The sequence below is a fragment of the Lissotriton helveticus genome, chromosome 1_1 (genome assembly GCF_964261635.1).
Source record: "Lissotriton helveticus chromosome 1_1, aLisHel1.1, whole genome shotgun sequence".
NCBI lineage: Eukaryota > Metazoa > Chordata > Amphibia > Caudata > Salamandridae > Lissotriton > Lissotriton helveticus.
In genome coordinates this window covers 98372069-98396861 of record NC_136057.1, presented here as the reverse complement: position 1 = coordinate 98396861, position 24793 = coordinate 98372069, and the positions used below count along the sequence as shown (strand labels likewise).

General features: G+C 47.8%; 1 long non-coding RNA gene across 1 annotated transcript in view; it reads left to right on the top strand.

Annotated features, from left to right (window-relative positions):
* LOC144757364 (uncharacterized) overlaps window positions 1-22956 on the top strand; it is a 57129-nt gene extending 34173 nt beyond the window's left edge. The window contains exons 4-5 of the long non-coding RNA XR_013595593.1: window positions 22300-22468; window positions 22564-22956. This is a non-coding gene — a long non-coding RNA (uncharacterized LOC144757364). The remainder of the gene's footprint in view (window positions 1-22299; window positions 22469-22563) is intronic.
* Window positions 22957-24793: the final 1837 nt, after the last annotated feature.

Sequence of the window (24793 nt, the reverse complement as noted above, 5' to 3'; positions counted from 1 at the left end):
TCCTCCTCGACCTTTCTGCCGCATTTGACACGGTCGATCACAACATCTTGATCGACCGTGTCCGCAGCGCTGGCGTTGGAGGCCAGGCCCAAAGGTGGGTACACTCCTTCCTGACGGATAGACATCAATCAGTCAGATTAGGCAATTTTTGCTCAAAGAAAGGCCGGCTTTCCTGCGGAGTCCCACAGGGCTCCTCATTATCCCCCCTTTTATTCAACCTATACATGCAACCCTTAATATCGGCTTTGAAGGAAATGGGAACCCTGGTCTATAATTATACAGATGATCTGCAACTTATTTTTAATATTCAACCTACGAGACTATCAGAATCCAACTTACAGGCTACTATGACCTACATTAGTACATGGATGAACACTAACCAATTAAAACTTAATCCTGACAAGACGGAGTTGGTCCTGACACTCACGCCTCTCAACCCCTGGAATGCCAGCTTCTGGCCTCCCGCCCTGGGCTCCCCGCCTACCCCAGCCTCTTCGGCAAAAAGCTTGGGTGTCAAGATCAGCAGCGATCTATCGATGAAACCTCAGATCAGCTCTGTGGTGTCAGCCTGCTTCCTCATGTTACGGAAAATAAAAAAAATAAAAAGATTTTTATCAACAGAAGCCCTAACTCTGGTCGTTCTTGCGATTATCATCTCGCGGCTAGATTATGCCAACGCACTGTATGCAGGTGTTCCTGCTTACCAGATGCACCGCTTGCAACTAATACAGAACCAGGCGGTCAGACTGATTTTCCAACTCCCGGCTCGCCAGCATATAAAACCATTGCTCAAACAACTGCACTGGCTTCCTGTGGAACAACGCAGTATCTTCAAGCTCAGTTGCATTACGCATAAAGCCTTATCAGATACAGGCCCTAGGTTCATCCCCAATCGGATCAAGAAATACACTCCCTCCCGTACCCTCCGCTCCTCTGGTCAACATTTGTTGACCGTCCCTAGCTATAAGAGCCTAAAATATGGCGGGATCCGGTTCTCCACGCTTTCCCCCCAAACTTGGAATTCCCTCCCTCTTTCAATCCGATCCACTAACTCGCATCTTCACTTCAGGAAGCTGCTTAAAACGTGGCTATTTCAGCAAGCCTACTCTTTCTAAGCCCCCAGCCTCATAGAGCTCAATCCCAGCAGCGCCAAGAAACCGATCAGGTGAACGTTGCGCTATATAAATATTTTAACATAACATAACATAACATAACATTAAGTGAAAGAGCCAAAGGCGAGGGAATGCAACAAGGGGACAGACAATTAACAAATGTTAATGCCAGACGGCATGTTAAAAACAAGTTTATATCCTCTCTCCATCATCATACCACACCCAGAAAGGCACACTCTTACTTTCCGGTCGATGTCCATGCTTCTCACTCTCACAGGGCCTATTATGCAGACAAATTACAGTATTAGTGGCAGCATTCTAAGCATGCTGATTGGTTGAGCCGATCTCTTCACATTGATGGCTGAAGAGCACGTGCTGATTGGTTGAGCCGATCTCTTCCCAGTGATGGTGATGGCTGAAGAGTGCGTGCACTGTGATCATGCTTCTACGTGCAGGAGAATCGAGGATAAGTTATCAAGTGAAGTACAGGTGTTATTTCAGCTAAGTTTTCATTATATAAAATGAAAATATAATTATGTAAAAAGAAGTATATTTGGGGTTTAAATAGGGCAAGCTTGTCTCTGTATCGCCAAGGGAAGGGAGGCCGAGATGTGGGGGAGTGGAGACTTCACGACTTATGTTTAACACAGCGCCTCATCGGAGCACTTGGCACCTTGTAACCCAGCTCAGCTTCATGGGTAGAGGGGTGCATGCCTCGGTGTTAGTCAAGGTTTGTATAATTCTGTCCCCTACTCGCTGCCTTCCAAAGGTGAGCCCTGCCACTGCCGGGGGTCTCTCGTGCCCAGGCTCTCTCAGTCCATTGAGTTATTTCAGTAGCCAGAGCATATTTCTACCACATGTAGTGTTCTGTGGTTTTTTCGGAGTCTAGGCGCCAGTCACGGTTCTGTATTTGCCTTTAACCAGAGTCATTGTGAGCTGTGGATAAAGCTAGAGTGATCCCTCGCTCTGGTGCCGAGGAGAGACATAGCCATCTCCCCAGCGCAGAAAAAGGATATTGAGGTTGGCAATCTTTGATTTTCTAAAATTACTTGTAGCCCATGTGAGCAATTATGCGATTTACTCTTGTCAGATGTTCCAAGAGGTCATCATCCGTCAGATATTGGTCATCGACACAGGACAATACTTGGTCATTAAAATCTTTTACTAGCTTTGTTACTCTGGCTGAAAACAGCCCGGGCTATTCTTATCAAAATCTAAATTGCGTTCTTGGCGGTAGGGCTGAGGAAGAACACCCATTTCAGTAAGCCAGTTTGGGGACCCCAAAGTTCTTTATTCTTCCCCAGAATCAGGACCTTAGTTTTCTCTCCATTGAGTTTGAAAAAATTGGCCTGCATCCAGTATGCAATTTTACTCAACCCCATCTGGAGAGCAGATGTCTCAGACACCCTCTCCATAGAGAGAGAGAAGACTATCTGGGTGTCGTCAACATAGGAGAACAGGGACAGCCCGCCTCCTCTGCAATGTCAGCCAGAGGTCTGACACTCACGTTAAATAACAAATTGCTAAGAATGGAGCCATAGGGTTCCCCGCTGGGAGAGGAATGAGTAACAGAACTGGCCGTTGGGGCGAAGACCTGGAACGTTCAGTCAGTGAGAAATATGCAAATCAGTCTTGACCGTGTGCCTCATGGGAACAGTCCAGTCTGAACTGCCAAGCCAGGTCCTCCCTGGACCGGAAATAAGCATCCTAGGACCGGTTTTGGACTTTCAACCCCCATCAGCCAGGATAGCTTGATTCCAGTGGCACATTGAGCCTGGGACCCACGTCTAGGCATACTACCGGCGCACTTAGGGCGAGAAAGCAAAAGACACACAATTGATGGACGGAATTCAAAACAGGACTGTTCCCATTGGGTGCAGGGTCAAGACTGATTTGCATATGGCTGGATCTAAACTGAAATGGGATGGTGAGCAAAAAAAACGATGGATTTAGGCATAGATCGCAGTACTGCGGTGAATGTAAGACATTGTTATGCATTCTGTCCATCAATTGTTCTTTTTGCATTTGTCACCCCAAGTGGGACGGGTATGCCCAAACATTGGTCCCTTGCTCTCCATGCCACTGAAGTCAAGCTATCCTGGCTGATGGATGCTTGTTTCCAGTACAGGGAAGACCGGCCTGGCAGTTCGGGCTCGACTGTTCCCATTGGTTGCAGGGTCAAGACAAATTTACATATGGCTGGGTCCAAACAGGAATGGCATGGTGAGCAAAAAAACAATAGATTTAGGCTGTACTGGGGTGAATGTATGACATTGTTGTGCATTCTGTCCATCAATTGTTCTTTTTGCATTTGTCACCCCGAGTGTGACGGGTATACCGAGACGTGGGTCTTGTGCTCTCCATGCCACTGGAGTCAAGCTATCCTGGCTGATGAGGGCTGAAAGCCCAACACCTGTCCTAGGATGCTTGTTTCCAGTCCAGGGAGGACCTGGCCTGGCAGTTCGGGCTGGACTGTTCCCATTGGGTGTAGGGTCAAGACTGATTTGCATATTGCTGGATCGAAGCTGCAATGGCATGGTGAGCAAAAAAACAATGGATTTAGGCCCAGATTGTTGTACTATGGTAAATGTATGATGTTGTTGTGCATTCTGTCCATGAATTGTTGTTTAGGTCGAACCATGACCTGCATTCAATGCGTAAGCATTGATTGCAGTGCTTCGACAACTATTGCTACCCGTTTTTGGGAATGTGGACACGAGAGGGTGCACGAGCGCAGATTTGCTCAGTTTTGACCTCGTGAGCGCGCACGGCGCCGTGCCCCTCTCGTGCCTCATTCCCTTGCGCAAACACTCTACACTCACGCATGCGCACATACACACACACAGACCCACCCGCACACACACAGACACACGCACAGACACATTCAAACAGACACAGACACACGAGCGTACACCACCACACCCCCCCCTCCCCACTCCCCACTTACCGGGCTCTTTCGGCGTGTTCCGTGGGCACTCACCGGGCTGTTGCTGGGGATCGGCTCCTCTCTGCGGCAGTCTCGTCTCGTCGCGGCACCAGGGGGCAGGACTTCACTTCTGGGGCTCCCTCCAGCACCTGGGAGCCCCGGGCTGCGCAGAGTCCATCAGTCGGCCGGCTTCACTTCTTCCTCGGTGGTGGCGGGCGGGACTTCCTGCCGGATTGCAGGCCCCGCCCCCGTCTGAGCCAAAAGTGCCTGACTTCCGGTTTTCACGCAGCCTGCGGCGGTGTTTTCTTATTTCTATTTCCAGTACTGCGTGGACGGCCATGCAACACTGGGTTGTGACTGAGATGTGTGTTTGTCTACTTCCTCCCTACATCAAAAACTACTGTTTTTACTTCCGCTGATTTTCTCCAGCAACCCCCCCCCCCCTCCCACCGGCAGCTTCGTAAGTGTCCACGTTTCAACTGCAATCGTTGTCAAGTGTTAATTTGGAGGCACAACATCTCACGGATCTTCTTCCTTTTCCTTCCATCATTCCGTTACAATTCTCATCTTTGAGTCCACTAAACGTGTCGAGGGGGGCGGAATGAAATGCCAAGTGCTCTCATTGATGTACCCCTGTACTGTTTGCTCGCTGCTTTTGTGTGCCATCAAATCTGCCTGCTCGTTGCCATTGTCCGCCTCCTGTGCTTGATTGCGCTATTTATTTATGAAATGCAATAGTCTTAACAACAGTCCCAGAGGCATCGTGGTGCTTTGATTGAACTGTCCAGGCCTGGTACTATGTGAGGGGGGTGCAGCCTGGGGTGGCGTACAGTATCTGCATGGTCCACCAGATTTAGGTGCATTGATCTAAGATGCATTGGTGGTCGAAAAGATGGTTAGCGTGTCGGAGAGCTGATCGAGGCGGAGTCCTTATATGATGGTCCCGCTGTTAGGATGCTCGAGGCGAGTCTGGGGGATAGATCGAGATTCTGCCCGACAGAGAGGACGGTGCCAGGCTCAGACAGAGGTAAGGATGTCGCTGAGAGATCGTGGGGGCGGGGGTAACTAGGCCGCTCTGATGAAGGAGCAACCCCAAAGATGCAGCGCTTCCCCACCTCCTCTTCCTTGCAGTGACCAGACCACTCCAATGTCCTCGCAATATCGTAACTGACTCACACGCCCGGACGGGTCCCTGAATACAGCGGCCCCCACCTCCCCACCGATTTAAGCGACCTTGATGTAGACCCCAGCCCTCGCTTCCGGTGTGCCAGTGTAGGAAGGTGGCTACCTGACTATGGTTACCCCAGATTTTTTGCCTGTGTTTAGCTGGTTTTTTGACTTAGTTGACCTGGTTCCCTGCTAATCAGGGCCCCAGGCCATCTGCTCTCTCTGTAAAATGGATTCCATGTACCCTAGGTACATACCACAATTGGAAATGGACTCCTTGTCAGCCCCTGTATAATGCACTATAGGTGCCCAGGGCATAGGGGCCACCAAGGCCTACCAGGGGCTGCAGCATATCTTTTGCCACCCCTGGCTGGTTCTTAAATTGACACAACTGGCTGATCACTCAGCTGGGGTAAGGTGGTGTAATCACCCCTTGCTTAGATATAGTATACCTATATCTAAACCTATATCTGGACACATATTAACCTGTGAGCCACTCCTATGGAAGGCCTCATCAATCCTGGAGGCAGAGTGCGTGGTTTCATGTGAGATGGAGCTCTAGCATGAGCTGAGCCTGTCTGCAGCTGTCGGGAACAACTCCCTAAGCTGTTTCAGGATAATGCCATACCATATACTCTTAAGTGCCTTATAATCCTCGCGGTTAAATAGCAACTTTGGTTTGGCTTTATCAAAACATGTCGTGTAAGGTGTCATACGATTTGGAATACTATCCCCTCGCCAGTTCTGGCGACGGGGATAGCATTCCACCCCTCTAGAGGGGTAAGACATGTTGCTTTACTTAAATGCGGTTAATTTCTCCAAAGACCTTAGATCCACAAAATGGATGCCTCTGCCACAGACAAATGTCTGGACCCCTGCAGCTGACCGAAACTCGGCCAAATGGGTCCTGGACAAAGGGTTTCCTGTCACAGGAGGGTGTCACCGCCCTCCAGACAGGAGATAGTGGATTGTAGCAGGGAGGTTTGAAAGAAACCAGACACTGCTTGGGGCGCACAAGGCTGCCCCTTGCATAATCCGGCCAAACCGGTTCTGGGGCACTCCAGCCCTCGTGCCAGGGTGGCCTGGATTAAAGGAAGGGGGTGTATCCACCCACTTCCTGGGTCCCACCCATAGGGGGGGACCTAGCAGGTAATCACGCCCCCCAGATTCGAATAAGAGTGGGAGCAGTGCCAATGCACATCAGATTTCCTGGAAGAAACATTAGAAACGAAACTCTGGACCCTTGGACCTCCATCTCAACGTGGAAGCCCGAAGAATCTCCCTTGTGGTCAAGGAGTGACCACCCTGCAGCAGCAGGCACCATCCAGCCCTCGACGTCTACTTAGTTGCAGTTCCCGCCGGAACTCGAGCGACTGAGATCGACGAGATCAAGCTTGCCTGCCTTCCAACAGCCCGATCCACAGTCCCTGCAGAGCTGAGACCCGTGGAGGCGACCGGAAGCGTGGGGCACGCCATCTTGAATTGACCACGAGACGCTGACCGTGCAGCCCACGAGTGACCCTCGAAGCTGTGCACCGGGGTTTGAGAAGCCCCCACCCTGAGCTACTCTTGAGCCGAAGTTCAGCCCTCCACACTCGACGAGTGCTGCGTGGGGCCCTTCTGCTCCATTTGGCTCAACGCGTTGGCCCGGTCACTTGCCAGCCGGCTAGTGGTCCCTGTGCCGACGAAACTACGAAGAAGACTCGTGAATCTGGTTGCTCCAGATCCACACCAGCTCCCCTGAAAAGGAGCCCCCACTCTGACCTTCCTGGTTCGAGTGAGAAGCAATCTCCCGGTTCCGCGTGGATTGCTCTTGCCAAGTGTTGTTTGCTCCAAACTTGAAGCCGACAGCGCCGACGGTGAGAGCCTGCGTGGGACAGATCGTGACCTGCTCCTGGACGTCGCAGATGCCCCAGAGCCCACGTGACAGCGGAGAGAAGCTCCTCGACGACCACCTGATTGCGCCCGACATTGCCTGGTTCCGTCCTGGTTCCACCCTGGTCACTGCTGAGTGACCCAGACTCTGTCCCCTCTGCTTTCAGGTACCCTTCGACTTGAGTCCACCCTTGGACTCCACCGGACACTTCATCTTCAACCCGCCTGCAGCCCTTTCAGCTTCAAGCACCAAGAGCCTGCGTGTCAAAACCCGACGCCACTTCGACCCTGTGCACCCACTTCCTGTGGGTGAGGTAACTTTGCTCCGCCGGTGTTCCCACACTGGTGCACATCTCTAGGGTCTGTGTCTTAAGTTTTGTTCCTCTAGGTTCAGCGGAAGTGTCCTTAAACTTTAACTTTACAACTTTTACGCACCATTGGTTAACATTGGTGCATGCGTGCGCTTTCCGCACATCTCCCGAATCCCGAGGGCCATTCCCGACTTCAGCATTGCTTGTCCTGACTGCTCCCAGCGATTCCCTAGGCCCTAGGCCTAACCACTGCTCGAGTGGCATCTCTTATACCACTTGTTTAGTATATGGTTTGAGTGGCCCCCTGCCCTCATCCATAATTGTGCAACTTTGTATGTTTAAACAGTGCTTTTGATTTAACGCTTGTGCCCCTTTATTCATAAAGAATACTGGGGATTGTTTTTAGTAATAAATACATATATTTTTATAATATATACTTGTGTGGTGTCCTTTCATTTGATATTACAGGATTGTATGTGGTAAAACAGCTCGCTTAACACGACCTCTTAAGTTAAGCCTTTAGGCTGCTTAGTCCATGCTACCCCTAGGATAGCTTGTCTAATAAGGTTGACTTACAACCAGACACCATAAGGGATTGTTTGGTCTGATAACAGGTGGTTCCAGAATTGGAAACATCACCTATCAGGCCAACTTCTCACAGCCAGCTTTTCAGTGTGGATGACTGTCCCTCCCCTCCCCATGGAGCCCCCAACCTACACTGACTTTTTCACAGAATCGAGGAGCAAGCCCCTCCAAACGGTGTGACAAAGCTGCATTATTAGCAGGTGCACAGTTGCTGCATACCCGTAGATGAGCTCCGGCTCTGGTCACTGTGCCCCAGCGCGCAGCAAGTTGGGTGACTGGGAACAGTAGGTAGAGCAGGGCAGCTGCACTGGGGAGAAGAGGGATCGTGCACCAGGCGCAACGTGGGGCTTGCAGGGATAAAGGGGACAGCCTGCTCAAGGGACAGGAGAGACTTCATGGAACAAGCATTTGCAATGCAATAGGTCTCGCATTTGCAACAGTTTGAGCTCTTTGCATTGTAAATGACAACGCCTTTGATTTATGTAATGGTTTTTAAAACATAAATAAAAGGCATTATCATTTACAATGCCAATAGCTTAAACTCTCGCAAATGTGAGACCTATTGCATTGCAAATGCTTGTTTTCTATTTGTCACCCCGAGTGGGACAGGTATTCCCAGACGTGGGTCCCGTGCTCTCCATGCCACTGAAGTCAAGCTATCCTGGCTGATAAGGGTTGAAAGCCTGAAACCGGTCATAGATGCTTGTTTCCAGTCCAGGGAGGACCTGGCCTGGCAGTTCGGGCTAGACTGTTCCCATTGGGTGCAGGGTCAAGACTAATTTCCATATGGCTGGGTCCAAACTGGAATGGGATAGTGAGGAAAAAAACGATGGATTTAGGCACAGATCGCTGTACTGGGGTGAATGTATGACATTGTTCTGCATACTGTCAATCCATTGTTCTTTTTTGCCGGGAGCAATGAAATAGGCCGGTAGTTAGCCTTCTTCAGAAGAGGAAGCACCATTGCGTGTTTCCACTCTGGGGGAACCATTGCCTCCTGTAAGGTGGCATTCAAGAGTTCCATGATTATTGTGAGTGAAAGCGACTCAATCTGCTGGAGCACCGAGATCGGAAGAGGGTCACAGGGTGAGCCAGATTTAATACTGGCTATGAGTCGTATAAGGGAGTTCATATCTAATGGAGCCCACATTTCCAGTTTATTAGTGGATTCAGCGATCCTGTTGTCTCTGTGAGAGATGTTTCTGGCTGCTTGTGGGGATGTAGGTGCTTGCTGAAGGGGGGTACCTGGTTTTATGCCCTTCATTTCAGAGTATATTTTCTCCACTTTATGGAGGAAGAATTTCTCCACGTCGTCACATTGTAAACCATTCAGGGAAGGGGGAGTAGATTGAGTTTCAGATCCAGAAAGTTTTTTGACCATTTTAAATAATGTCTTGGAACAATTCAGCGCACTAGAGATGGTCGAGGAGACATATTCAGCACGAGCTGACTTACAGAGAGTGTGGTATTCTCGTTTTTCCCTTTTATATGCGAGTTTGTTGTCCGGCGCATAGTTCATCCTTCAGCGTCCTTCCAAAGCTTTGCATGTGATTTTCTCTGTTTTTAAATTCTCAGTGAACCAAGGGGAGGGGGGCGGTGGTTGTTCACATTCTTAATAGAGGGTGGAAGACAGGTATCAAAGGCATGTAAAAGTCACTTTTGGACGACACCCGAAAGAGTGACAGGCATTTGTTTTGTGATAGGAGCGTTGGAAGACAGAATCTTATTGAGCGCTTCAATATCCAGTTTTCCCCAGTTCATAGTTGGTTTCCTGATGCTAGGTGCGGCTACAGGTGAGTTCACTGAGATCTCGAAACCAAGCCGATCGCAAAGTGATCAGACCAACATAAGGGAAGAGCTGGTGGGCTTTGAATGTTGGATAAACTGGAGAAAATAGGGTCCAGTAGGTGGCCGGCCACATGAATGGGACCGGAGTTGCAAAGTGCAATATTCAATGCTGCCAGATAAAAGTAGCGCTATTAGTACATGCAGAGTCATCCAAGCCTAAGTTAAGGTCGCCCAAGATGGAGAAGTTGGTGGCATTTAAGAGAAAAGGGGTTAATAGGTCAGGAAAGTATGAAGCCCATGGACCGGATGGCCCAGGGGGACGATAAACTAGTATGCCTGAGAAGGTGAAATTAGGGGTCAGGGCAAGCTATAATAATGCTGCCTCACAGCTCGTAAATGCACAGGTAGGACTTTTTATAAATTATAGCAATGCCACCACCTGTCTTGGAGTCCCTGTCTTTCCTGACTATAGCATAGTTAAACAGTAAAGCTGCAGCTACATCAGGGCCAGAGCTCATGTGCAGCCATGTTTCAGTAAGAAACATTGCGTAAAATAAATAGTAACTAGTAAATCCAGTATTTGTAAAGCGCACAGCTACCCGGAGGCATCCCGGCGCTGGGGGCCATTGGGAAGATTAAGCGAGCTGCACGCGTCCGATTTGGGGCCATTGAGTAGGGATTAGGCAGGACGCTTGCAGCGACAAGAGCGCTTCCCGGAGGGAGAGTGTGGCCGAACAAAATGGCCACCCGGGCAGGAACATCCCCTCAAAGTACAAGTACAGGAAAAAAATGAGTATAACACACTCAGTAAAGCAGAAAAATAATGCAACAGCAAGCAACAAAACTATAAGCATCCCTAAACCTAGAAAGGTAGAAAATGGTTTTGGCAGCCACCAAACATGACTACCCCGTCTCCCTCCAGGAATTGTGGTAACAGATCTATAGCCCTTTCGCACAGTCACTCGTGCTTTCTCTCAAATAAATATATAAGGAATACACAGCGGACCTTGCAGACAAATGAAAACAGAGCATTAGTACTTCTTAATACTTTTAAAGACAAAAACTTGGCTGCTTCTGTTTTTATTGTATATATCATCTTTATGTTTTTTATATAGACTGTGCTGTATCTTTTTGACATCCCTGTCTGCAGCAGGACTTCCCCGATTGAGCAGAGTAAATCTTTCAAGCCCCACATCCAGAGCTGTAGGGGCAAATTAGCAGACTAGTTGTTTGGAACCTGACTATTTTATTTAGCGACTTATGTGTAGTCATCACAAACATTTTTCCTGCTTGGGGATTTTAATTATCATATAGAAGAGTTTTTAGATATGGAAGTAGCAAAACTATTATCAGACTTAAAGACTTGAGGACTGCAACATAAGATTACAGGCCCTACTCACTCGGCGTGCCACAATCTTGGACTTAATCTTCACCACCTCTACTGCACTAACTTGTGAAGCCCATGCCTTTGACGTGGACTTACCACTCATTACTCTTCTTTCAAATACCTAAAGCTGGGTTCCCTGAGAAACAAGACCTGAGCAAAAGACTCTCTTGTCAATTGCAGCGCATTACTCCTATCGCTGAAAAATTGGTTTTCTCTGTTACCTCGAAGGACATAAACCACACCTTAGCGGACTAGTGTAAGGCTTTAAATTCTGCCTTTGATAACATTGCTCCTTTTAGAACGCATTCTAATAATAAACACAGGACTCGCGCCCTTTGGTATCCTACAGAGCTGAGCCCAGAAAAGTCACTATGTAAAAATCTAGAGTGGCATTTAACGACCAACCCTTGCGACAGAGACCAGACACCTTTATTGCACTCTTTTTTTAGGTGCTAGATTGTTGGCTACTGTGAGGCATTTCACCAATTGTTCCTTAACGCTGAGTCCTATAACTAATGTCAATCGACTGGGAGATGCGTCTGGTGAACTGAATAAAGTCCAGAAGGTCTTGGGTCCTTGTTGTTAAAAGGTAAGGATGTTTTATGGGATACAGCCATGGATTGTAGTATGCAGGCTGCATTTTATGTACTGCCTTGGTATGCAGAGTATAAAGCTGACAATGCTAAAACTAATCCCCATCCTGGAATAAAAGAAGACACACCTAAAAATAGCTTATCCTAAAAACCCACCTTCCAAAAACAAGATACCAAACAAAAGGAGAATCTTAGGAGCTTCAGGTGATGTCCCTAGTGTCTGATTACTGGTGTTTGTTTAGGTTTACAGGAGTCCAGAGGTTACATAGCAAACCTTGTCTATGCATGCCGTGTGTTTTTCATTCATTATTCTAGTATTTATGTAATCCACTCATCGCGTGCCAAAAGGTAGATGTATTTGGCTACAGTTGTTTATATAGCCCAGACTAGATCAGGTCTGTGTCTCCTGCTCCACAGCTTGTACCCATAAAAGTGCATCAATGTCTCCTTCCCTTGGAAGCAAATCCACTTGTATTCCAGTTTAAGCATATTTATTCTCAGAGAATCAGTTTCAAAATCCACTGTTCCTCAAGTAAATTCAAATTCAGTCTGCCCAATTCATTTTGGGGGTTCTCCCTTCATCAGGGGGCGCTCGTGAGAAATCTATGTTGTATGTTGTGTGCGGAAAATAGTGACATAAGAATTAACCTGCAATGCAATCTAATCCTACATAAACATAAATGAATAGTTTACTACATGTCCTGGTAGAGCTGAACCGCAAGTCTGCGTTTGTGTTATACCAGGGTCTTCATCTTTTCGATAGTGAGAGCTACTTCTGATCGAGGAGAATCATCCTGATCTACTGCCTTTATCACGTGGCTTAGCTAAGGGTAGATGAATGCCAAGCAACCTAATTGCTGTCCTAGAGCGCCCAGTCTTGCTGTAGTGAGCACATTGCATTTGTAGCACTGGGTTAGGAAAGGTTTACCTGTAGGGCCCCTAAGCCTTTGTAGCACTGTTAGGTTTACCTGCGGGACCCCAGGCATTTATAGTACTGGTAGGAACGGTGTATCTGCGGGGTCCCCAGGGACGCGGTATTTTCATTTTATTAACGAATCACATCTGAGAGGTGAGTGTTTCACTGAGGGTTGTGGTCTCTTAGTCATGCAATACATGGGATGGCATTGTTCTCTCTGAGTGCGTGTGAAGACAGAAGACTTCTATTATCTGGTGAGTTGCCCTCCTGTTCATTGGCTCCTGTCCAGATCCTGACCCTGGTTTAACAATTCAAGATCAATGTTCAGTAGTGGCAGTCACAGTATAAGGACTGTGAGCAAGACCTGCTGTAGAGTTTTCGCTGTCCTAGGAAATATACCTGCGATGATTGCAGTGTCCGATTTATTAAAAATTGCACACAGAGTACCCCTTAGAGGGGTCCCCTAAAATCTACCAATCCTTATTGTGGTCACCGACTGGCCTGAGCCAGCCTGCTACCACCAGAGTGTGTTCTGTCCTCATGGGGAGAGTGCCTGTGTACTTCGAGGTCGATAACGATGCCTTTCCTGGGTGGAGGTGCTCACTCCTCCCCTGGTCAGGAAGAGCCATCTGTGGCAAGGATTTTCAAAGGCCTTGCCGCCTTTGTAATGCGACCCCAGCCTCTCCTCTTAGAGGGAGCAAGCGATCTTCCTGTCCTCACCCCCTTTTAGGCGCAAGGACAGGTGGAAACCTTAGATACAACAGGAGGTGTGCCCCCGCCCCCTCTGTTAACTCCATCCCTCAGGTGCTGGAGGCGAGGTGAAGTACACTTTGTAGTGCCCACCGTCTTGAAGATGATGGGACTTATCCAATCAGGGCTAGGACTATGTCCCCTTCCCGCAGGAGGTGGGCACGATAGAGGGTGTAGACAGCCCAGGAAAGGGGCCCATTAGACTCTACCTGTCACTCCCTTGTAACACCCTTAAATCAAGATTTTAGGTGGCATCCCCAGACCCTGAATTTCAGTTCTTGGCGACCTAAGGGCACTGCAGCCTTCTCTGCTGGTGAGGATCTGTAGAGAACTATTGTCTTGGTCCCAGTCCTACTGGCCTGTCTGCATCCTTAGATGATCCAGAACCAAAAGGCAAGTCGTCTTGCAGCCCAGCGACCTCCATAACCGTGGGAGGACTACCTGCCTTCGATAAAGGGCAATCGAGTTTTATGTAGTGGGATTTGGCCAGGGAGTGTCAGGACAAGCCAAGCTATGTTACTCACTCTATATTTGCAGACTTTGTGTTTTTGGTCTAATCACTCTCACTAATGTGCACCGTATTTTCGTTGTCAACACCATCGATTGAGCACTTGTTCAATAAAAAGAGTTTTACAAAGTACCTGTGTCTTGGCAAGATAAGCAGTGTGCTGGCCATTTATTCAATCGAGTCTGTTGTTGAGCTCTGAGTTCAAGCTGCTCTTTAATGTAAACAGGGTCATTGATTTGGCAGTATCAGTATCTGCAGTTAAATTAGACAAAAATGACTTCTAATTGCCAACTCCCTGACACCCTGAATGGCCTCAACACAATCGCCATCGCCAAGCGTGCCTAGATCCCTCTCCCACACAGCTCTCCGTGTCCCCAAGGGATCCAGAGAATTGTAGATCAACTTCCTATAGATGGTTGAGATTTCTTTTTCGGTTAGGGGATCAATTAATAGCTGGTCCTCCAGTGGGGAAGCATCAGACAACTCCCCCCCTTCTTGGATGTGACTTTGCTGAGCGTGGACGCCTGCAAATGTCAGAACCGTTTTTAGTCACCTAATTTATACTTTTGTTGTAGGATCGTGAAGGACACAAGAGCCTGTCCCCTCCACACATCGCCCAGCCACTCTAAGCTAATCAATCCCCATTTTGTGAAGCCCTGCAATCCTCCCTCTGCACTTACGAGATCACCATCTTACAGTGGAGTAATTTCAGTCAGCTTACCTTCTCAGCCTAAACACTTGGTAGCCTCTTTCCACGCCCTTACCAATGTTTGGGTATGAGTAGGCAGGGTGCACTCATACTTTCTTCGATACAGCACCGGGGTGGGGTAACCTCTCTTGCCCATGGCCAATCTATGTACCCAGTAAGCAGGTTCCTCACGGTCCGCAAAAACCCAGTTGTTGACTGCCACCAGCTGCGAGGCCCAGTAATACTTGTGAATACTCCGGACCGCCAGTCCACCTTAATAAACTCCCCTCTGCACCTTACTCAGCGTGACGTGCCGCCATCCCACAACAGGAGCCGAAGTTCTCAGACTACCTTTTGAAAAAAAAATGTCTGGTGGGATCTTAAAGGACATTTTTTGCACAATGTACAGGAGACCCTGGAGGGCCATCACTTTAAATAGGGCCACCAGGCCCAGTAAGGAGAGTGGGAGCGTCCGCAAGTGTGGGGCATCCCAGCGAAGACGGTCTAATTTCGGGAGTATGTTCCTGCCTGTGCTCTTTTGTAATGAACACAACCAAATATTTAAAGCCATGTAGTGCCACCCTAACTGTGCACCTAGAGTGTAGCCGCAGGGCCCCTGCCACCAGCAGGAATATTAAGGACTTCTTCCAGTTGATATTATATCCTGATCAACAGGAATACCCCATATGAGAGGTCCTGGTGAAACCAAACATGTGTGAAGAGCATAGGAGACAAGAAACCTCCCTGTCGGACGGCAAAGACTCGGTAGACTATATTATTGATGCGTATGCTCGCTAGAGGAGCCACATACAAGAGCTTAACAGCAGCGCCACTGGTTCAGCAAAGGAATCCCCTATTGCATGTGGTACTCCATTAAGGTGTCTGAGATTTAAGCGCGTTCCCTGATGTGGCATAAAGCCCGATCGATCAGGATGAACCACTGTTGCAATTTCTGTCCGCAGGCAGATCCCCAGGGCGTTCGCAAGTACCTTAGTCTCAATATTAAGCGGGGAGATAAGTCTATAAGACCCACACTCAGTTGCTGGTTCGTCCTTTTTGGGATGACCGCCACCTCAGACGTTCTTTGGTCCTCCGGGAGACATCCTTATTTTCAGGCAGTCTGAAACATACTCTGGAGGTACTCCCTGATTTTATCCATCATGATTTTATATCATTCTAACGGGAGCTCATCAGGCCCCGTCGCTTGCCCTGTTTGCAAGGTTCTTATTGTCTTATTTATTTAGTCTACTGTCAGGTCTTGGTCTAGTGCGTCTCGGTCCTCATTCGTTAGCATTGGCAGGGTCAGGTCTTTCAGGAAGTCTCTCCAAGTATTTCTGTCCCCTTGTTGTCTGTGTCCTCAAGGATCCAGTTCCGTTCTTTGTCTTGTCTCTCTAACCATGTAAGCAACTCATTGGCTTTATCACCGACATCATAGATACAATGCTGGGTAGCCAGCGCATGAGTGCACACTATTTTCCATTAGTGCTCTTAATGTGTGCTGCTTCAGTTGATGGTGTAATGGGAGAGAAACTGATTCCCCACTTGCCAAGCGAACCTCCAGGAAAGCACATTCCTTGTCCTGAGCCTCGCACTTCAATTTACGTTCCTTCGACATTCTCCCAATCAAGGCTTGTGTCTGGCCTCAAATCACTGCCTTGAATTCACCCTATAGCACGCAAGCTGATTCAACAGGCCGCCCATTCTCCCTAAAATATAATTCTGCTCTATCTCTCATACATAAAGTGTGGCAGGGTATGCTCAGACGTGAGTCCCTTGCTCACTTTGCCACTGGATTCAAGCAAGCAGGGCCGAAGACGGCTGAAATTCCAGAAACCGGTCCCCGGAAGCTTGTTTCCGGTCCAGGGAAGGCATGGCTTGGCAGTTCGGGCTGGACTGTTCCCATGAGGCACAGGGTCAGACTGATTTGCATATGGCCATGTCTGAACTGGGGTGGCAGAGTGGGCTAAAGAACGGTGATGGATTAAACCCAGATCTGTGGACTGGGTGTGAGTGTTTGATTGGTTCAGATGCTCCGTCCATCACCCCACCCTTTTGTACTACTTTTGGCCGCCATAAGTGTGGCAGGGTATGCTCAGACGTGAGTCCCTTGCTCACTTTGCCACTGGATTCAAGCAAGCCGGGCCGAAGACGGCTGAAATGCCAGAAACCGGTCCCCGGAAGCTTGTTTCCGGTCCAGGGAAGGCATGGCTTGGTAGTTCGGGCTGGACTGTTCCCATGAGGCACAGGGGCAGACTGATTTGCATATGGCCATGTCTGAACTGGGGTGGCAGAGTGGGCTAAAGAATGGTGATGGATTAAACCCAGATTTGTGGACTGGGTGTGAGTGTTTGATTGGTTCAGATGCTCCGTCCATCACCACCCCCTTTTGTACCACTATCTCTCATACAAGCTTTGAACGTCTTGTCTTTTAAATATCACGGATCAACCCTTGGGGGTAGGATGAAGTCCACAACTGGACCATCGAGTTGCACCTCCTCCAGCGAATGGTCTGAGATTCCCCCTGCTATGTGCGTAACAGCTCTAAAATCAACTTTATGGACAGTCTGGGTGAAAGGATGGTGCAGGCATGCCAGACTACCATGTGCTGCAGATAAGTGTGTCCGGTTCTGATACCCTCTTCCCCTCTAGGGGCATTTAGGAGTATCATGAATATAGTATAGGTGCAGTTCTGTCACTCCAGTCACCCCAATGCGTATGCTCTGTCGTAAGCGTCTTATCCTTCCACTGGATGAGTCAGTCTTGTCTGGGTCTCTTTCCTGTTTCCCGGCACTTGAATGGCACGCCCGAACACTCGAGAGAGCAGTGACCCACCAGCAGGCTTTTGTGGAGAGCTTTTGTCCTGGATGTAAGGCTGCATACAGTAGGGCACCCACTCTGTCTTTTCTTTGCCTTTGCCTGAAGATCAGCAGTCCCAAGGTAGCAGTCACACCTGGCCTGTTGGTAAGTGCAGCCCCTCTGGAGGCCCGACCGTCAGCAATTAAGCCCACACTGTGGCCGGCTGGACCACAGGCGTAAGCTCAGACAGGGTGTTCGACACTGGAGTAGTTGTAGTCCCTCATGGGCCTCTGACACAGAGTAGCCAGAAATTCAGCTGCTAAAAGCCCAACACAGGCTCTCCAGGAAGCCAGTAGATTCAGACCCTGATGTGTTAGGAATTTGGCAAATGCAACCTTGAACGGGCAGTTGGCAGCACACAATCGTCCCACTGGGCCTCAACAATCACGTTGCCGTGGAGTTTTATTTTCTGCCTTGAACTGTTGGGAGAGTCTTGGCGGGGGAGGTGGGGGTCCCCCAGACTAGCTGGTCCTGCTGGATGGCTTTCCTGCCTGCCCTACAAATAACGTGGATGTGTAGGACCTTGCTTCTTCAAGGACAGCCTTGTCCTCCCTTCCCTTTCTTACCAGACAGGCAGGCTTCTAGGCAGACTTCTAGGCTCTTCAGGACAGGTACACAGCTTCTCAATTAAGTAATTCAGCCTGCAGGTGATGTCCCTTCAACTTAGATAGACTGTCAGGCTGACACCATCCCTGGTGGCACAGCAGGCACCTGGGTACTTTGTAGAGCACATTATTCCTAGGTAACAGAGGACTTTGTACTGTTTACAATCTACCAGTTTGATCTTTCCTTGCAATTGAAGGCGGCAACTCTTACATCTAAATTTCAGGTTATTAATTTGATGAGCCTGTCGACTAACATGCTTTACAGCAGCGTTTCGCGCAGGCGAAATGTTATGTCAACAGTATGTTGGCCTAGTCCCGCCTCTGTCTTCCATTGGCTAGCTCCATAAATGGAGGCTAGCCATTGGAAGACAGATCTGTCCATCAATGCCGGAGCAGATTTGTGGGCGTTCCAGCGATTTTTAGGCTTTCTGCCCACGTCATGCGGCGGTGGGCGGGTTCTTTTTTTTTTTTGGGTCTCGGCATCCTTCGTCACACCAGCCTGCTCGCTCTCCCTGTGAGGACGCAGACCCAACCCGCTCCCTACTCCGAGCTGGGGTGGGCTGCGCGATGTCACTTTCCTTGCAGGTAAGCGGAAGTGACGAACTGAACGGAAGTAAGAAAACAACCGTAAGGCTGCCCGAGGACGGAAAGCTACGGCTGCTTTCGGTAATTATTCGTGAGCATTGGTGAACCCGGGCCGCGGTGAGTGTGGTGCTCTTTCTTTGCAGGCTTAATGTTGGCCACCGGCTACAGTGACGGGGTGCAGGGCGAGAGCCGTGTAGGTGGGACTGAGTAGTGAGACCTGGGAGGGGTGCGGCGAGAGGCACAGCTGCTGCTCTGCGGGGGGTGGGTGGCAGACCGTGCCTGCGCCCCCACGAAATCAATCAATCGGGGTATACAGTCCTCATATATCGGTCTCTTCTCAAACGAGGAGCATGCAATTCAGAAACGCATACTTCCGCTGGCCTGATGGCCTCTGGTGCCGGGATGGGGCTGGCGCGGTATGCAGGGCCCCTGGGAGGGTCTGCCATTCACCCAAGCTGCGCGTTGGGTATTTTTGTATAGATCGAATGTTTTAGGTTATTTGTCTCCCCTTTAGAATTTCCCTTCCGCAAGAAGGTTTCGTGTGTCACTACATCTGCCTTCCGCTGGATCGCCACCACGCTACTCCGCCCCACCAGTGTCCCTTCCTCGTAGGTGTACCAGGAAATTCGGGGCATCCGGACCCTTTACATCGATAACCACTGCTCTGCATCCTCGCGCCAGACAAGAAGTTTGAGCTTTGCTGCCAGGTACCGAGTCTGCAAATTGGTTTTTGCTCTGCCCACTCCATCCGTAGTCCTAAAACGTTAGGGCTCTGGTGCTTTCCCTTTCTAATCTTTATTCCTCAATATTGCATCCGTACCTTCTCCATTGACATCTCCAACCCTTAAAAAAATAAAAATAATAATCCTCCCACACATGGAGTCTGCATAAACGCTAGGCCATTACACCCTGAGACCTCATCCCCACTCAGAAGCTCGGCAGCTTCCAAATCTCATTAGGGCGTCTGGACACCGCCCCACCACTCCACCGAGCCCTCCTCACCTGTCGGACGCGAGCCGCAGAGATGGAGGCCACAGGCAAACCGAGTCTGTTCCAGGAGTAATAGAGCCCCCCCATGGGTGGAACTCAGCAGGAAAACAAAACTCCTGCTCGAGTGGGCCTGGATGTGTATTTGAATTATACTGAGTTCATGGCCCAATCGGTTATTTCAAGTGACAATGGGCTAGCAAAGAACAAAGCGCAACGACACTGTGGGCTTCTAGTACACGACTGCCAGTCCTTGTTACATGCAAATTAAACTTTATTTTAGATTCCTCTATAACAAGTCCACTGTTTCTTAGCTGGCTGGTGCACAACTACCTGCAGAGAGGGAAAAAAGATTTTGACCTCATGTAAGGCCCCACAAAGTACCCCCTCGGCCTGCCCCTTCCCTGCCCTCTTCGACAAGCCCGTCTACCAACTCTCCGCTCTTTAACTGTGCTATGGTGACCACTGTCCGCACGAAGCAAAAAAGTATTCCTTCTGAAATAAAAATAGAAAGTTATTCGTATAAATTGTAGCACCTACGATCTTTAATTTCCAAAGCATCTTTATGTACAAGGACATAAGGGACATACAGGGGTGACATTCTTATGATGCATAACTGTTATTTCATTCAAAAACACATATAGCTTTCATGATGGTGTTTACCAACAATTTGTTTTTCTAAAGTACAATTTTACTAAATTGGACCCTGCCCTGGGTAACATTGCTGTCTCAGCCGTGCAGTTGTCACTCACGTGTTCGACTTCCAGCCAGACCGCGTCAGATTTAAAGAAGGTACATTGGAGGTAATGTCACCCGTTACGCAGAGCGTTTAGGTTTAGTTCTGAAATCAGTTAAGCTTCATGAAAAACGTACTGAAGGGTGGCTGCCGAAAGTACCATCAACTGTGCAGAACACGCATCGAATTCACTGGCACATGGTGTACAAATACGTCACGTTTTTAAGTTCTCAGAAGTTAGGAAGTGAGAAATGTAGGTCGACACCTATCTCCAGAAAGGGCATCTATAGAATCCACCCCACTTGGCCCACCCGAACCAGTCCTGTCTGCTCTCCATATCCCGTGACAATTACTTAACCTCGCCAGTAATAAACAAATCCCGCCTAAGCCGTGTTGTGATTGGGCTCAGCAGCTGTATTGACAGGCCGGGCTCTCGGGGTGGACAGGACCCTCCCATGTGGATTTAGCTGCAGGACAACACTGCCTGTCCAGAAGGCCCAGACACCTGGAGGACACCTTTAAGCCGCCTCCCGGACGATTTGTACTTCAGAGGTGCCCTGGTGAGCCCCCCGTTGTAAGACGCAGACGCTAATTGGCACAAGCAGCTTGTAAATCACTTTCTACAGGCGATGGGCGGCAGTGAGCTGACGCCTGCGGTGAACTGGGGATCGGCGGCCCCAACAGAGCTCAGAGCGGTAGAAAAACAACTCTTACATTTTACCGAGAATCATAGCAGTAGAGACAAGTAAAAAAAAAGAAACCTCAATTTCTGATAAACTTAACTGTTGCCTGTCGCGGATTACCAGATGCGCTTTCTTATTTGACAGCATTCATTTTCTGGTTTCATCCTTTCGCTCACAACCTTCTCTGTATTGCCAGATCTATGTGTATCACGTGATCCTGTAGTCTCACATCACTGGCCTTGTTGCTAAGTGCAGGTACTTGTACACTTCTTGCTTCGTGTTCAAGGTCCATCTTAGCTCATAAGACAGTGCAAGGCATTTTGAGCACAAGGAAAGGAGTAACTTTAGTGTCACCTTCCATACCCAAGCAGAACCAACTTCCAACCATCTCACCATTCTTCTGTTTCCAACTGTTTCCGCTTGTGTCCAACTTGACCTTTACATGCGGCCCCTCCTTGTAAACAGCAGCAGTGTGTGGGGCTCGCAATGTGTGGGGCTCGCAGTGTGTGTGGGGGGCTCGCAGTGTGTGTTGGGGGGGCCTCGCAGTGCGTGGGGCTCGCAGTGTGTGGGGGGCTCGCAGTGTATGGGGGGGCTCTGTGTGGGTGTGGGGGGCTCGCAGTGTGTGGGGGGCTCTGTGTGGGTGTGTGGGGGGCTCTGTGTGGGTGTGTGGGGGGCTCTGTGTGGGGCGGCTCTGTGTAGGTGTGTGGGGGGGCTCGGTGTGGGTGGCTCTGTGTGGGTGTGTGTGGGGGGGCTCTGAGGGGGGGTTCTCTGTGGGTGTGGCTCTCTGTGGGTGTGTGTGGGTGGCATTTGCGAGAGATTAAGCTATTGGCATTGTAAATGACAATGCCATTTATTTATGTTTTCAAAACCAACACATAAATAAAAATGTTGTCATTTACAATGCCAATAGCTCTAACTTTTGCAAAGGCGAAACCGTTGCATTGTAAATGCTTTTTTAAATATCTGTTTGGTGCCAGTGCATATGACTTTAATTTCTGCCTTTGGGATTCTATTTTACAAGTCCATAGGGTGCATGTATCCTTTGTGAGCTTAATAAAATGTTGAAAATTCTATAAATCCTCACTCCTACATCCAAGTTCTCTCAGGCTACAATTCTACACTCTGCTCTGTATAAAAAACACCTCAACATTTTCAAAATTCTGCAACTCTGCATTGATTTGGCTTGTAAATTATATTTTGGGAAATTTTCATGTATTAAGTATTTAATTGTAATACTATAGGTGATTGAAATTACTGACGAAGAAAGCAAGATTTAGCACCAGGCAACTGAAGTCAGTGCCATAAGAAGGATTATTCTGAAAAACTGAAGGACATCCAGCATTCTACGTTTAAACAATTTCCATAATCTAGGTGTGGCGAGGAAGTGGGAGCTGAGGAAAGTACTATACTGTAAGTGAAGTCTCTAATTTAGCATTTCATTAACCCAGAACAATGCCAAATCTGTGCACAGAATAACCTTCATCTAAAACATCATGTAATTCCAGAGAGGAAGCACACACTGCATAAAAGAAAGTTATAACAAAAGGTTTCTTCTGCAGACCATCAAAGAAAAGACGCTGAGAGAAGACTCCCAAGCTGACACGTTTACAACCAAAAGATTGGAAAATCACCTTTGTTCAACAACCATTTTTAACCAGTTACACAAGTTTGAGACTATCTGACTCTGGGTAGAAAACCACGACCCACTCTGCTCACTCTTGTGAAAACCTTAAAAATTCACCACTTTATTGTGTCCATAACCATCTCAGATTGTTTGTTTTTTATTGTGTACTGTTCTGTAATTCTATGTAAATCGCCTCAACAGTATCTGCTGTGAATGAGTGATATGTAAAACTGTTCAATATAAAAATGGATTAAATGAGCACAGTTGCGCTATAGGTAATGTAAATAAATCTTCGTCTTCAGAACTACAAACCTTAACATTACACCAAACATAGAAAGGGTAAAAGGAACTGATGTTCTGAGACTCGTGATCCACAATAGTACTGTGCACGTTCTAACGCCCTCAGTTACTGCCATTACGTCAGTGCAAAAAGGTACTTATCAGTTTAATTAATAAATATCAGACTAACACCGTATCACTGCATTGTTAAGAACCTATACAAATAGATTTGAGAAAATCTTCAGTCACAAAATAAGTTGCTGCAGGATAGGCTATAACCTAAAGACTATTATCTGCTAAAAATATTTCGACAGGTGTTACAGGGCTGCTTTCAGACATATTTTGCTCAATTGAAGTGTTAAGAAGATTACACACAATTTCTTTTAGAGATAAATGCTAAACATTATCTAAACAAGCCCAACTCTAAAATTGGGTTCACTCTTACTGTGGCATATAAGCAAAAGAAAACTAAACGTAGAGATATTAACTCTAGGAATACACCTTATAAAAACACGGACTGTGAGAACAAATTCAGTGTTCAAAACCGCCTCAATCAAGGCAAAATAACCTAAGTTGGGGAAAAAAGTTACATGTGCCAAAAAAGATACAGCCATAAATCTAATCTCACAGAATTTGACACAATGCACACTGGGGGAAACCACTCTCAGTGCAAAGTATGCCAAAAAAGTTTCAGGCATAAATCTTATCTCACTGTGCATATGAGAATCCACACTGGGGAAAACCCTTATCAGTGCTCTGAATGCCAGAAAAGGTTTAGTATCAAAGCGAGTCTATATCGACATTCATTAACCCACTCTGTCGAAAAACCTTACCAGTGCACTGAATGCCCAAAAAGTTTCAGCCGTAAATCTTATCTCACTGTGCATATGAGAATCCACACTGGGGAAAAACCTTATCAGTGCTCTGAATGCCAGAAAAGGTTTAGTATCAAAGCGAGTCTATATCGACATGCATTAACCCACTCTGTCGAAAAACCTTACCAGTGCACTGAATGCCCAAAAAGTTTCAGCCGTAAATCTTATCTCACTGAGCATTTGAGAATCCACACTGGGGAAAAACCTTATCAGTGCTCTGAATGCCAGAAAAGGTTTAGTATCAAAACGAGTCTATATCGACATGCATTAACCCACTCTGTGGAAAAACCTTATCAGTGCGCTGAATGCCAGAAATGTTTCAGTGACAAAAGAGCACTTACTATACATACAAGGACTCACACTGGGGAAAAACCTTACCAGTGCTCTGAATGCCAGAAATGTTTCAGTTACCAAAGCATTCTCACTTGGCATAGAAGAACCCACACTGTGGAAAAATCTTTTCAGTGCTCTGAATGCCAGAAATGTTTCATTGACAAAAGCAGTCTCACTTGGCATATAAGAACCCACACTGGGTATAAACCTTTTCAGTGCTCTGAATGCCAAAAATGTTTCAGTATAAAAAGCGGTCTCACTCAGCATATAAGAACCCACACTGGGGAAAAACCTTATGAGTGCTCCGAATGCCACAAATGTTTCAGTGTAAAAAGCAGTCTCACTAAGCATATAAGAATCCACACTGGGGAAAAGCCTTATCAGTGCTCTGAATGCCAGATATGTTTTAATCAAAAAAGCAGTCTCACTCAGCATATAAGAACCCACACTGGGGAAAAACCTTATCAGTGCTCTGAATGCCACAGATGTTTCAGTGAAAAAATCAGTCTCACTCAGCATATAAGAACCCACACTAGGGAAAAGCCTTATCAATGCTATGAATGCCACAGATGTTTCAGTGAAAAAATCAGTCTCACTCAGCATATAAGAACCCACACTGGGGAA